At 55.8% G+C, this 13,369-nt stretch overlaps 1 protein-coding gene across 2 annotated transcripts in view; it reads left to right on the top strand.

The window, feature by feature from the left end:
- The window catches only part of wdpcp (WD repeat containing planar cell polarity effector), a 210,731-nt gene that overhangs the window by 103,289 nt on the left and 94,073 nt on the right, over positions 1-13,369 (top strand). The gene's annotated exons all lie outside the window — the stretch shown is intronic.

A 13,369-nucleotide genomic window follows, 5' to 3' on the forward strand; every position in this document is an offset into this window, starting at 1 on the left:
TTGTAACGCCGACTGCGAGCCCTAATCGCCCAACATCAGTCCCTGACCTCACTAATGCTCTTATGGCTGAATGGAAGCAAGTGGAAAGCCTTCCCAGAAGAGTGGAGGCTGTTATAGCAGCAAAGGAGGGGACCAGCTCCATATTAATGCCCAGGATTTTAGAATGAGATATTGGATGAGCAGGTGTCCCCATACTGTTTGTCATGTAGTGTACGTCCTCTGTCCTGCTACAGTTAGTGCTGAAGCCCCGATGAAGACAAATACCTTCTGTTATCCTATGACCTATTCTCAACTCACACAACACACACTCACACACACACACACAACACAAACACACACTCACACAACACACACACACCACACACTCACACAACACACACTCACACAACACACAACACAAACACACACTCACACAACACACACACACCACACACTCACACAACACACACTCACACAACACACACAACACAACACACACAACACACACAACACAACACACACAACACAACACACACAACACACACTCACACAACACACACTCAAACAACACACACTCAACACACACAACACACACACACAAAACACACACACACCACACACTCACACAACACACAACACACACTCACACAACACACACCACACACTCACACAACACACACTCACACACTCACACACACACAACACAAACACACACTCACACACCACACACTCACACAACACACACTCACACAACACAACACACACAACACAACACACACTCACACAACACACACTCACACAACACACACTCAAACAACACACACTCAACACACACAACACACACACAAAACACACACACACCACACACTCACACAACACACAACACACACCCACACAACACACACCCACACAACACACACCCACAGAACACACACTCACACAACACACACAACACACACCCACACAACACACACTCACACAACACACACCCACACAACACACACTCACACAACACACACAACACACACCCACACAACACACACTCACACAAAACACACAACACACACTCACACACAGGTGGTGCCACAGGTGAGATTCAGGTGCTTTATAAAGCTAATTGAGCGTTAATCCTTCTGTGTGTACGTTCTGGGTCTCCCTTAAGAGGAGGCCGGAGTTGTTTTTCCAGCGTCTCAGAATTCTCCTGGGAATACTGCTCCACTCCGGCCAGAACACGGAACGCCGACCCAAACCTGCTGATTATGTCTCATAATGGATGTGTTCCAACTGGCTTCCTCTTCCCTGTATAGTGCACTCGTTTAGACCAGGGCCCATAGGGGAGATGGGTTCTGTTTGGAACACAGGACAGGTCTTTTTTCCATCAATGATTTGTTCATAACGTTGGCTCTGCTTCCGTCCCCGGTCTCCTGACACCTGATAAAGCCACTCTGTACCTTGAACACACACACACACACACACACACACACACACACACACACACACACACACACACACACACACACACACACACACACACACACACACACACACACACACACACACTCAGCCATATAAACACCTCCCACTGAGCTCCATTGAAAGCCTCAGAGGCAGTAATTACCAGAGTAATTGATGGTGGGTTCCGGGGAATGGCGCTGTGTGTGTGTGTGTGCATGTGGTTGCGTGTGTGTGCATGTGGGTGAGTGTGCACGCATGTGGGTGTGTGTGTGTGTGCATGTGGTTGTGTGTGCACGCATGTGGGTGTGTGAGTGTGTGCATGTGGTTGTGTGTGTGTGTGTGTGTGTGTGTGTGTGTGTAAGGGAGGAGTAGGGGGGGCTCGCACATCTGTCAGTGTTCAGTTACCCTGTGGCGGACAGACAAACAGACCTGTACTGTCTCACACTGGCCACTCCTCCTTCTCATTTAAGGGATATATGGTTACTCTGACAAACTGTCCCTTAGGCCCCTTCAGACAGGCCAGACAGGGACTCCAGACAGGCCAGACAGGGACTCCAGACAGGGACTTCAGACAGGGACTCCAGACAGGGACTCCAGACAGGGACTTCAGACAGGGACTCCAGACAGGGACTCCAGACAGGGACTCCAGACAGGGACTCCAGACAGGGACTCCAGACAGGGACTACAGACAGGGACTCCAGACAGGGACTCCAGACAGGGACTTCAGACAGGGACTCCAGACAGGGACTCCAGACAGGGACCCCAGACAGGGACTCCAGACAGGGACTCCAGACAGGGACTCCAGACAGGGACTCCAGACAGGGACCCCAGACAGGGACTCCAGACAGGGACTCCAGACAGGGACCCCAGACAGGGACCCCAGACAGGGACTCCAGACAGGGACTCCAGACAGGGACTACAGACAGGGACTCCAGACAGGGACTCCAGACAGGGACTACAGACAGGGACTCCAGACAGGGACTCCAGACAGGGACTCCAGACAGGGACTCCAGACAGGGACCCCAGACAGGGACCCCAGACAGGGACTCCAGACAGGGACTCCAGACAGGGACTCCAGACAGGGACTCCAGACAGGGACCCCAGACAGGGACTCCAGACAGGGACTCCAGACAGGGACTCCAGACAGGGACTCCAGACAGGGACCCCAGACAGGGACTCCAGACAGGGACTCCAGACAGGGACTCCAGACAGGGACCCCAGACAGGGACTCCAGACAGGGACTCCAGACAGGGACTACAGACAGGGACTCCAGACAGGGACTCCAGACAGGGACTCCAGACAGGGACTCCAGACAGGGACTCCAACATGTACTTTCCTTCCATTTTCATCTCTTCTCCACTACTCTCTGCTTTTCTCTGCTCTACTATTTTATTGCTTCTATCTCTCATCCCTCATCTCTCCATCCCTCACCTCTCCATCCCTCACCTCTCCATCCTTCTCCTCTCCATCACACACCTCTCCATCCCTCACCTCTCCATCCCTCTCCTCTCCATCCCTCTCCTCTCCATCCCTCACCTCTCCATCCCTCATCTCTCCATCCCTCACCTCTCCATCCCTCACCTCTCCATCCCTCTCCTCTCCTTCTCTCTCCACTCCATCCCTCACCTCTCCATCCCTCACCTCTCCATCCCTCTCCTCTCCATCCCTCACCTCTCCATCCCTCACCTCTCCATCCCTCACCTCTCCTCTCCATCCCTCACCTCTCCATCCCTCATCTCTCCATCCCTCACCTCTCCATCCCTCATCTCTCCATCCCACACCTCTCCATCCCTCTCCTCTCCTTCTCTCTCCTCTCCATCCCTCACCTCTCCATCCCTCTCCTCTCCATCCCTCATCTCACCATCCCTCACCTCTCCATCACTCACCTCTCCATCCCTCTCCTCTCCTTCTCTCTCCACTCCATCCCTCACCTCTCCATCCCTCACCTCTCCATCCTTCTCCTCTCCATCCCTCACCTCTCCATCCCTCACCTCTCCATTCATCTCCTCTCCATCCCTCATCTCTCCATCCCTCACCTCTCCATCCCTCTCCTCTCCATCTCTCTCCTCTCCATCCCTCACCTCTCCATCCCTCACCTCTCCATCCCTCATCTCACCATCCCTCACCACTCCATCCCTCTCCTCTCCTTCTCTCTCCTCTCCATCCCTCACCTCTCCATCCCTCTCCTCTCCATCCCTCACCTCTCCATCCCTCACCTCTCAATCCCTCTCCTCTCCATCCCTCATCTCTCCATCCCTCATCTCTCCATCCCTCACCTCTCCATCCCTCACCTCTCCATCCCTCACCCTCTGCTCTCCATCCCTCACCTTCCATCCCTCACCCTCACCTCTCCATCCCGCTCCTTTCCATCTCTCTCCTCTCCATCCCTCTCCTCTCCATCCCTCTCCTCTCCATCCCTCACCTCTCCATCCCTCATCTCTCATCCCTCATCTCTCCATCCCTTATCTCTCCATCCCTCACCCTCTCCATCCCTCATCTCTCCATCCCTCACCTCTCCATCCCTCACCTCTCCATCCCTCACTTCTCCATCCCTCTCCTCTCCATCCCTCATCTCTCCATCCCTCATCTCTCCATCTCTCTCCTCTCCATCCCTCATCTCTCCATCCCTCTCCTCTCCATCCCTCATCTCTCCATCCCTCACCTCTCCATCACTCACCTCTCCATCCCTCTCCTCTCCTTCTCTCTCTACTCCATCCCTCACCTCTCCATCCCTCACCTCTCCATCCCTCTCCTCTCCATCCCTCACCTCTCCATCCCTCACCTCTCCATTCCTCTCCTCTCCATCCCTCATCTCTCCATCCCTCACCTCTCCATCCCTCATCTCTCCATCCCTCACCTCTCCATCCCTCTCCTCTCCATCTCTCTCCTCTCCATCCCTCACCTCTCCATCCCTCACCTCTCCATCCCTCACCTCTCCATCCCTCACCTCTCCATCCCTCTCCTCTCCTTCTCTCTCCTCTCCATCCCTCACCTCTCCATCCCTCTCCTCTCCATCCCTCACCTCTCCATCCCTCACCTCTCAATCCCTCTCCTCTCCATCCCTCATCTCTCCATCCCTCATCTCTCCATCCCTCACCTCTCCATCCCTCACCCTCTGCTCTCCATCCCTCACCTTTCCATCCCTCACCCTCACCTCTCCATCCCTCTCCTTTCCATCTCTCTCCTCTCCATCCCTCTCCTCTCCATCCCTCTCCTCTCCATCCCTCACCTCTCCATCCCTCATCTCTCATCCCTCATCTCTCCATCCCTTATCTCTCCATCCCTCACCTCTCCATCCCTCATCTCTCCATCCCTCACCTCTCCATCCCTCACCTCTCCATCCCTCACTTCTCCATCCCTCTCCTGTCCATCCCTCATCTCTCCATCCCTCATCTCTCCATCTCTCTCCTCTCCATCCCTCATCTCTCCATCCCTCTCCTCTCCATCCCTCACCTCTCCATCCCTCACCTCTCCATCACTCATCTCTCATCCCTCATCTCTCCATCCCTTATCTCTCCATCCCTCACCTCTCCATCCCTCATCTCTCCATCCCTCACCTCTCCATCCCTCACTTCTCCATCCCTCTCCTCTCCATCCCTTCTCTCCATCCCTCATCTCTCCATCTCTCTCCTCTCCATCCCTCATCTCTCCATCCCTCTCCTCTCCATCCCTCACCTCTGCTTCTCTCTCCTCTCCATCCCTCACCTCTCCATCCCTCATCTCTCCATCCCTCACCTCTCCATCCCTCACCTCTCCATCCCTCATCTCTCCATCCCTCACCTCTCCATCCCTCACCTCTCCATCCCTCTCCTCTCCTTCTCTCTCCTCTCCATCCCTCACCTCTCCATCCCTCACCTCTCCATCCCTCACCTCTCCATCCCTCACCTCTCCATCCCTCTCCTCTCCTTCTCTCTCCTCTCCATCCCTCATCTCTCCATCCCTCACCTCTCCATCCCTCTCCTCTCCATCCCTCACCTCTCCATCCCTCACCTCTCCATCCCTCTCCTCTCCATCCCTCACCTCTCCATCCCTCATCTTTCCATCCCTCATCTCTCCATCCCTCACCTCTCCATCCCTCACCCTCTCCTCTCCATCCCTCACCTTTCCATCCCTCACCTCTCCATCCCTCTCCTTTCCATCTCTCTCCTCTCCATCCCTCTCCTCTCCATCCCTCACCTCTCCATCCCTCACCTCTCCATCTCTCATCCCTCATCTCTCCATCCCTTATCTCTCCATCCCTCACCTCTCCATCCTCATCTCTCCATCCCTCACCTCTCCATCCCTCACCTCTCCATCCCTCTCCTCTCCTCTCCATCCCTCACCTTTCCATCCCTCACCCTCACCTCTCCATCCCTCTCCTTTCCATCTTTCTCCTCTCCATCCCTCTCCTCTCCATCCCTCTCCTCTCCATCCCTCACCTCTCCATCCCTCACCTCTCCATCCCTCATCTCTCATCCCTCATCTCTCCATCCCTTATCTCTCCATCCCTCACCTCTCCATCCCTCATCTCTCCATCCCTCACCTCTCCATCCCTCACTTCTCCATCCCTCTCCTCTCCATCCCTCATCTCTCCATCCCTCATCTCTCCATCCCTCTCCTCTCCATCCCTCATCTCTCCATCCCTCATCTCTCCATCTCTCTCCTCTCCATCCCTCATCTCTCCATCCCTCTCCTCTCCATCCCTCACCTCTCCATCCCTCACCTCTCCATCACTCATCTCTCATCCCTCATCTCTCCATCCCTTATCTCTCCATCCCTCACCTCTCCATCCCTCATCTCTCCATCCCTCACCTCTCCATCCCTCACTTCTCCATCCCTCTCCTCTCCATCCCTTCTCTCCATCCCTCATCTCTCCATCTCTCTCCTCTCCATCCCTCATCTCTCCATCCCTCTCCTCTCCATCCCTCACCTCTGCTTCTCTCTCCTCTCCATCCCTCACCTCTCCATCCCTCATCTCTCCATCCCTCACCTCTCCATCCCTCACCTCTCCATCCCTCATCTCTCCATCCCTCACCTCTCCATCCCTCACCTCTCCATCCCTCTCCTCTCCTTCTCTCTCCTCTCCATCCCTCACCTCTCCATCCCTCACCTCTCCATCCCTCACCTCTCCATCCCTCACCTCTCCATCCCTCTCCTCTCCTTCTCTCTCCTCTCCATCCCTCATCTCTCCATCCCTCACCTCTCCATCCCTCTCCTCTCCATCCCTCACCTCTCCATCCCTCACCTCTCCATCCCTCTCCTCTCCATCCCTCACCTCTCCATCCCTCATCTTTCCATCCCTCATCTCTCCATCCCTCACCTCTCCATCCCTCACCCTCTCCTCTCCATCCCTCACCTTTCCATCCCTCACCTCTCCATCCCTCTCCTTTCCATCTCTCTCCTCTCCATCCCTCTCCTCTCCATCCCTCACCTCTCCATCCCTCACCTCTCCATCTCTCATCCCTCATCTCTCCATCCCTTATCTCTCCATCCCTCACCTCTCCATCCCTCATCTCTCCATCCCTCACCTCTCCATCCCTCACCTCTCCATCCCTCTCCTCTCCTCTCCATCCCTCACCTTTCCATCCCTCACCCTCACCTCTCCATCCCTCTCCTTTCCATCTTTCTCCTCTCCATCCCTCTCCTCTCCATCCCTCACCTCTCCATCCCTCACCTCTCCATCCCTCACCTCTCCATCCCTCATCTCTCATCCTCATCTCTCCATCCCTTCTCTCTCCATCCCTCACCTCTCCATCCCTCATCTCTCCATCCCTCACCTCTCCATCCCTCACCTCTCCATCCCTCTCCTCTCCATCCCTCATCTCTCCATCCCTCATCTCTCCATCCCTCTCCTCTCCATCCCTCACCTCTCCATCCCTCACCTCTCCATCTCTCATCCCTCATCTCTCCATCCCTTATCTCTCCATCCCTCACCTCTCCATCCCTCATCTCTCCATCCCTCACCTCTCCATCCCTCACCTCTCCATCCCTCTCCTCTCCTCTCCATCCCTCACCTTTCCATCCCTCACCCTCACCTCTCCACCCCTCTCCTTTCCATCTTTCTCCTCTCCATCCCTCTCCTCTCCATCCCTCTCCTCTCCATCCCTCACCTCTCCATCCCTCACCTCTCCATCCCTCATCTCTCATCCCTCATCTCTCCATCCCTTATCTCTCCATCCCTCACCTCTCCTTCTCTCTCCTCTCCATCCCTCACCTCTCCATCCCTCATCTCTCCATCCCTCACCTCTCCATCCCTCACCTCTCCATCCTTCTCCTCTCCATCCCTCTCCTCTCCATCCCTCACCCTCTCCTCTCCATCCCTCACCTTTCCATCCCTCACCTCTCCATCCCTCTCCTTTCCATCTCTCTCCTCTCCATCCCTCTCCTCTCCATCCCTCTCCTCTCCATCCCTCAGTCTCCATCCCTCACCTCTCCATCTCTCATCCCTCATCTCTCCATCCCTTATCTCTCCATCCCTCACCTCTCCATCCCTCATCTCTCCATCCCTCACCTCTCCATCCCTCACCTCTCCATCCCTCTCCACTCCATCCCTCATCTCTCCATCCCTCATCTCTCCATCCCTCACCTCTCCATCTCTCTCCTCTCCATCCCACATCTCTCCATCCCTCTCCTCTCCATCCCTCACCTCTCCATCCCTCTCCTCTCCATCCCTCTCCTCTCCATCCCTCATCTCTCCATCCCTCACCTCTCCATCTCGCTCCTCTCCATCTCTCTCCTCTCCATCCCTCACCTCTCCATCCCTCATCTCTCCATCCCTCATCTCTCCACCCCTCACCTCTCCATCCCTCACCCTCTCCTCTCCATCCCTCACCTTTCCATCCCTCACCCTCACCTCTCCATCCCTCTCCTTTCCATCTCTCTCCTCTCCATCCCTCTCCTTTCCATCCCTCACCCTCACCTCTCCATCCCTCTCCTTTCCATCTCTCTCCTCTCCATCCCTCACCTCTCCTTCTCTCTCCTCTCCATCCCTCACCTCTCCATCCCTCATCTCTCCATCCCTCACCTCTCCATCCCTCACCTCTCCATCCTTCTCCTCTCCATCCCTCACCTCTCCATCCCTCTCCTCTCCATCCCTCACCCTCTCCTTTCCATCCCTCACCTTTCCATCCCTCACCTCTCCATCCCTCTCCTTTCCATCTCTCTCCTCTCCATCCCTCTCCTCTCCATCCCTCTCCTCTCCATCCCTCACCTCTCCATCCCTCACCTCTCCATCTCTCATCCCTCATCTCTCCATCCCTTATCTCTCCATCCCTCACCTCTCCATCCCTCATCTCTCCATCCCTCACCTCTCCATCCTTCACCTCTCCATCCCTCTCCTCTCCATCCCTCTCCTCTCCATCCCTCTCCTCTCCATCCCTCATCTCTCCATCCCTCACCTCTCCATCTCGCTCCTCTCCATCTCTCTCCTCTCCATCCCTCACCTCTCCATCCCTCATCTCTCCATCCCTCATCTCTCCACCCCTCACCTCTCCATCCCTCACCCTCTCCTCTCCATCCCTCACCTTTCCATCCCTCACCCTCACCTCTCCATCCCTCTCCTTTCCATCTCTCTCCTCTCCATCCCTCTCCTTTCCATCCCTCACCCTCACCTCTCCATCCCTCTCCTTTCCATCTCTCTCCTCTCCATCCCTCTCCTCTCCATCCCTCATCTCTCATCCCTCATCTCTCCATCCCTTATCTCTCCATCCCTCACCTCTCCATCCCTCACCTCTCCATCCCTCATCTCTCCATCCCTCACCTCTCCATCCCTCTCCTCTCCATCTCTCTCCTCTCCATCCCTCACCTCTCCATCCCTCACCTCTCCATCCCTCACCTCTCCATCCCTCATCTCTCCATCCCTCACCTCTCCATCCCTCTCCTCTCCTTCTCTCTCCTCTCCATCCCTCACCTCTCCATCCCTCTCCTCTCCATCCCTCACCTCTCCATCCCTCACCTCTCAATCCCTCTCCTCTCCATCCCTCATCTCTCCATCCCTCATCTCTCCATCCCTCACCTCTCCATCCCTCACCTCTCCATCCCTCACCCTCTGCTCTCCATCCCTCACCTTTCCATCCCTCACCCTCACCTCTCCATCCCTCTCCTTTCCATCTCTCTCCTCTCCATCCCTCTCCTCTCCATCCCTCTCCTCTCCATCCCTCACCTCTCCATCCCTCATCTCTCATCCCTCATCTCTCCATCCCTTATCTCTCCATCCCTCACCTCTCCATCCCTCATCTCTCCATCCCTCACCTCTCCATCCCTCACCTCTCCATCCCTCACTTCTCCATCCCTCTCCTGTCCATCCCTCATCTCTCCATCCCTCATCTCTCCATCTCTCTCCTCTCCATCCCTCATCTCTCCATCCCTCTCCTCTCCATCCCTCACCTCTCCATCCCTCACCTCTCCATCACTCATCTCTCATCCCTCATCTCTCCATCCCTTATCTCTCCATCCCTCACCTCTCCATCCCTCATCTCTCCATCCCTCACCTCTCCATCCCTCACTTCTCCATCCCTCTCCTCTCCATCCCTTCTCTCCATCCCTCATCTCTCCATCTCTCTCCTCTCCATCCCTCATCTCTCCATCCTCTCCTCTCCATCCCTCACCTCTGCTTCTCTCTCCTCTCCATCCCTCACCTCTCCATCCCTCATCTCTCCATCCCTCACCTCTCCATCCCTCACCTCTCCATCCCTCATCTCTCCATCCCTCACCTCTCCATCCCTCACCTCTCCATCCCTCTCCTCTCCTTCTCTCTCCTCTCCATCCCTCACCTCTCCTTCCCTCACCTCTCCATCCCTCACCTCTCCATCCCTCACCTCTCCATCCCTCTCCTCTCCTTCTCTCTCCTCTCCATCCCTCATCTCTCCATCCCTCACCTCTCCATCCCTCTCCTCTCCATCCCTCACCTCTCCATCCCTCACCTCTCCATCCCTCTCCTCTCCATCCCTCACCTCTCCATCCCTCATCTCTCCATCCCTCATCCTCTCCACTCTCCTCTCCATCCCTCACCTCTCCATCCCTCATCTTTCCATCCCTCATCTCTCCATCCCTCACCTCTCCATCCCTCACCCTCTCCTCTCCATCCCTCACCTTTCCATCCCTCACCTCTCCATCCCTCTCCTTTCCATCTCTCTCCTCTCCATCCCTCTCCTCTCCATCCCTCACCTCTCCATCCCTCACCTCTCCATCTCTCATCCCTCATCTCTCCATCCCTTATCTCTCCATCCCTCACCTCTCCATCCCTCATCTCTCCATCCCTCACCTCTCCATCCCTCACCTCTCCATCCCTCTCCTCTCCTCTCCATCCCTCACCTTTCCATCCCTCACCCTCACCTCTCCTCCCTCCCCTTTCCATCCCTCTCCTCTCCATCCCTCTCCTCTCCATCCCTCTCCTCTCCATCCCTCTCCTCTCCATCCCTCACCTCTCCATCCCTCATCTCTCCATCCCTCATCTCTCCATCCCTCACCTCTCCATCCCTCACCCTCTCCTCTCCATCCCTCACCTTTCCATCCCTCACCTCTCCATCCCTCTCCTTTCCATCTCTCTCCTCTCCATCCCTCTCCTCTCCATCCCTCACCTCTCCATCCCTCACCTCTCCATCTCTCATCCCTCATCTCTCCATCCCTTATCTCTCCATCCCTCACCTCTCCATCCCTCATCTCTCCATCCCTCACCTCTCCATCCCTCACCTCTCCATCCCTCTCCTCTCCTCTCCATCCCTCACCTTTCCATCCCTCACCCTCACCTCTCCACCCCTCTCCTTTCCATCTTTCTCCTCTCCATCCCTCTCCTCTCCATCCCTCTCCTCTCCATCCCTCACCTCTCCATCCCTCACCTCTCCATCCCTCATCTCTCATCCCTCATCTCTCCATCCCTTATCTCTCCATCCCTCACCTCTCCATCCCTCATCTCTCCATCCCTCACCTCTCCATCCCTCACTTCTCCATCCCTCTCCTCTCCATCCCTCATCTCTCCATCCCTCATCTCTCCATCTCTCTCCTCTCCATCCCTCATCTCTCCATCCCTCTCTTCTCCATCCCTCACCTCTCCTTCTCTCTCCTCTCCATCCCTCACCTCTCCATCCCTCATCTCTCCATCCCTCACCTCTCCATCCCTCACCTCTCCATCCTTCTCCTCTCCATCCCTCTCCTCTCCATCCCTCACCCTCTCCTCTCCATCCCTCACCTTTCCATCCCTCACCTCTCCATCCCTCTCCTTTCCATCTCTCTCCTCTCCATCCCTCTCCTCTCCATCCCTCACCTCTCCATCCCTCACCTCTCCATCTCTCATCCCTCATCTCTCCATCCCTTATCTCTCCATCCCTCACCTCTCCATCCCTCATCTCTCCATCCCTCACCTCTCCATCCCTCACCTCTCCATCCCTCTCCACTCCATCCCTCATCTCTCCATCCCTCATCTCTCCATCCCTCACCTCTCCATCTCTCTCCTCTCCATCCCACATCTCTCCATCCCTCATCTCTCCATCCCTCACCTCTCCATCTCGCTCCTCTCCATCTCTCTCCTCTCCATCCCTCACCTCTCCATCCCTCATCTCTCCATCCCTCATCTCTCCACCCCTCACCTCTCCATCCCTCACCCTCTCCTCTCCATCCCTCACCTTTCCATCCCTCACCCTCACCTCTCCATCCCTCTCCTTTCCATCTCTCTCCTCTCCATCCCTCTCCTTTCCATCCCTCACCCTCACCTCTCCATCCCTCTCCTTTCCATCTCTCTCCTCTCCATCCCTCACCTCTCCTTCTCTCTCCTCTCCATCCCTCACCTCTCCATCCCTCATCTCTCCATCCCTCACCTCTCCATCCCTCACCTCTCCATCCTTCTCCTCTCCATCCCTCACCTCTCCATCCCTCTCCTCTCCATCCCTCACCCTCTCCTCTCCATCCCTCACCTTTCCATCCCTCACCTCTCCATCCCTCTCCTTTCCATCTCTCTCCTCTCCATCCCTCTCCTCTCCATCCCTCTCCTCTCCATCCCTCACCTCTCCATCCCTCACCTCTCCATCTCTCATCCCTCATCTCTCCATCCCTTATCTCTCCATCCCTCACCTCTCCATCCCTCATCTCTCCATCCCTCACCTCTCCATCCCTCACCTCTCCATCCCTCTCCTCTCCATCCCTCTCCTCTCCATCCCTCATCTCTCCATCCCTCACCTCTCCATCTCGCTCCTCTCCATCTCTCTCCTCTCCATCCCTCACCTCTCCATCCCTCATCTCTCCATCCCTCATCTCTCCACCCCTCTCCTCTCCATCCCTCACCTCTCCATCCCTCACCCTCTCCTCTCCATCCCTCACCTTTCCATCCCTCACCCTCACCTCTCCATCCCTCTCCTTTCCATCTCTCTCCTCTCCATCCCTCTCCTTTCCATCCCTCACCCTCACCTCTCCATCCCTCTCCTTTCCATCTCTCTCCTCTCCATCCCTCTCCTCTCCATCCCTCATCTCTCATCCCTCATCTCTCCATCCCTTATCTCTCCATCCCTCACCTCTCCATCCCTCACCTCTCCATCCCTCACCTCTCCATCCCTCTCCTCTCCTCTCCATCCCTCACCTTTCCATCCCTCACCCTCACCTCTCCATCCCTCTCCTTTCCATCTTTCTCCTCTCCATCCCTCTCCTCTCCATCCCTCTCCTCTCCATCCCTCACCTCTCCATCCCTCACCTCTCCATCCCTCATCTCTCATCCCTCATCTCTCCATCCCTTATCTCTCCATCCCTCACCTCTCCATCCCTCATCTCTCCATCCCTCACCTCTCCATCCCTCACTTCTCCATCCCTCTCCTTTCCATCCCTCATCTCTCCATCCCTCATCTCTCCATCTCTCTCCTCTCCATCCCTCACCTCTCCATCCCTCTCCTCTCCATCCCTCACCTCTCCTTCTCTCTCCTCTCCATCCCTCAGCTCTCCATCCCTCATCTCTCCATCCCTCACCTCTCATCCC

The sequence above is a fragment of the Salmo salar genome, chromosome 18 (genome assembly GCF_965601325.2).
Source record: "Salmo salar chromosome 18, fSalSal1, whole genome shotgun sequence".
Taxonomy (NCBI): domain Eukaryota; kingdom Metazoa; phylum Chordata; class Actinopteri; order Salmoniformes; family Salmonidae; genus Salmo; species Salmo salar.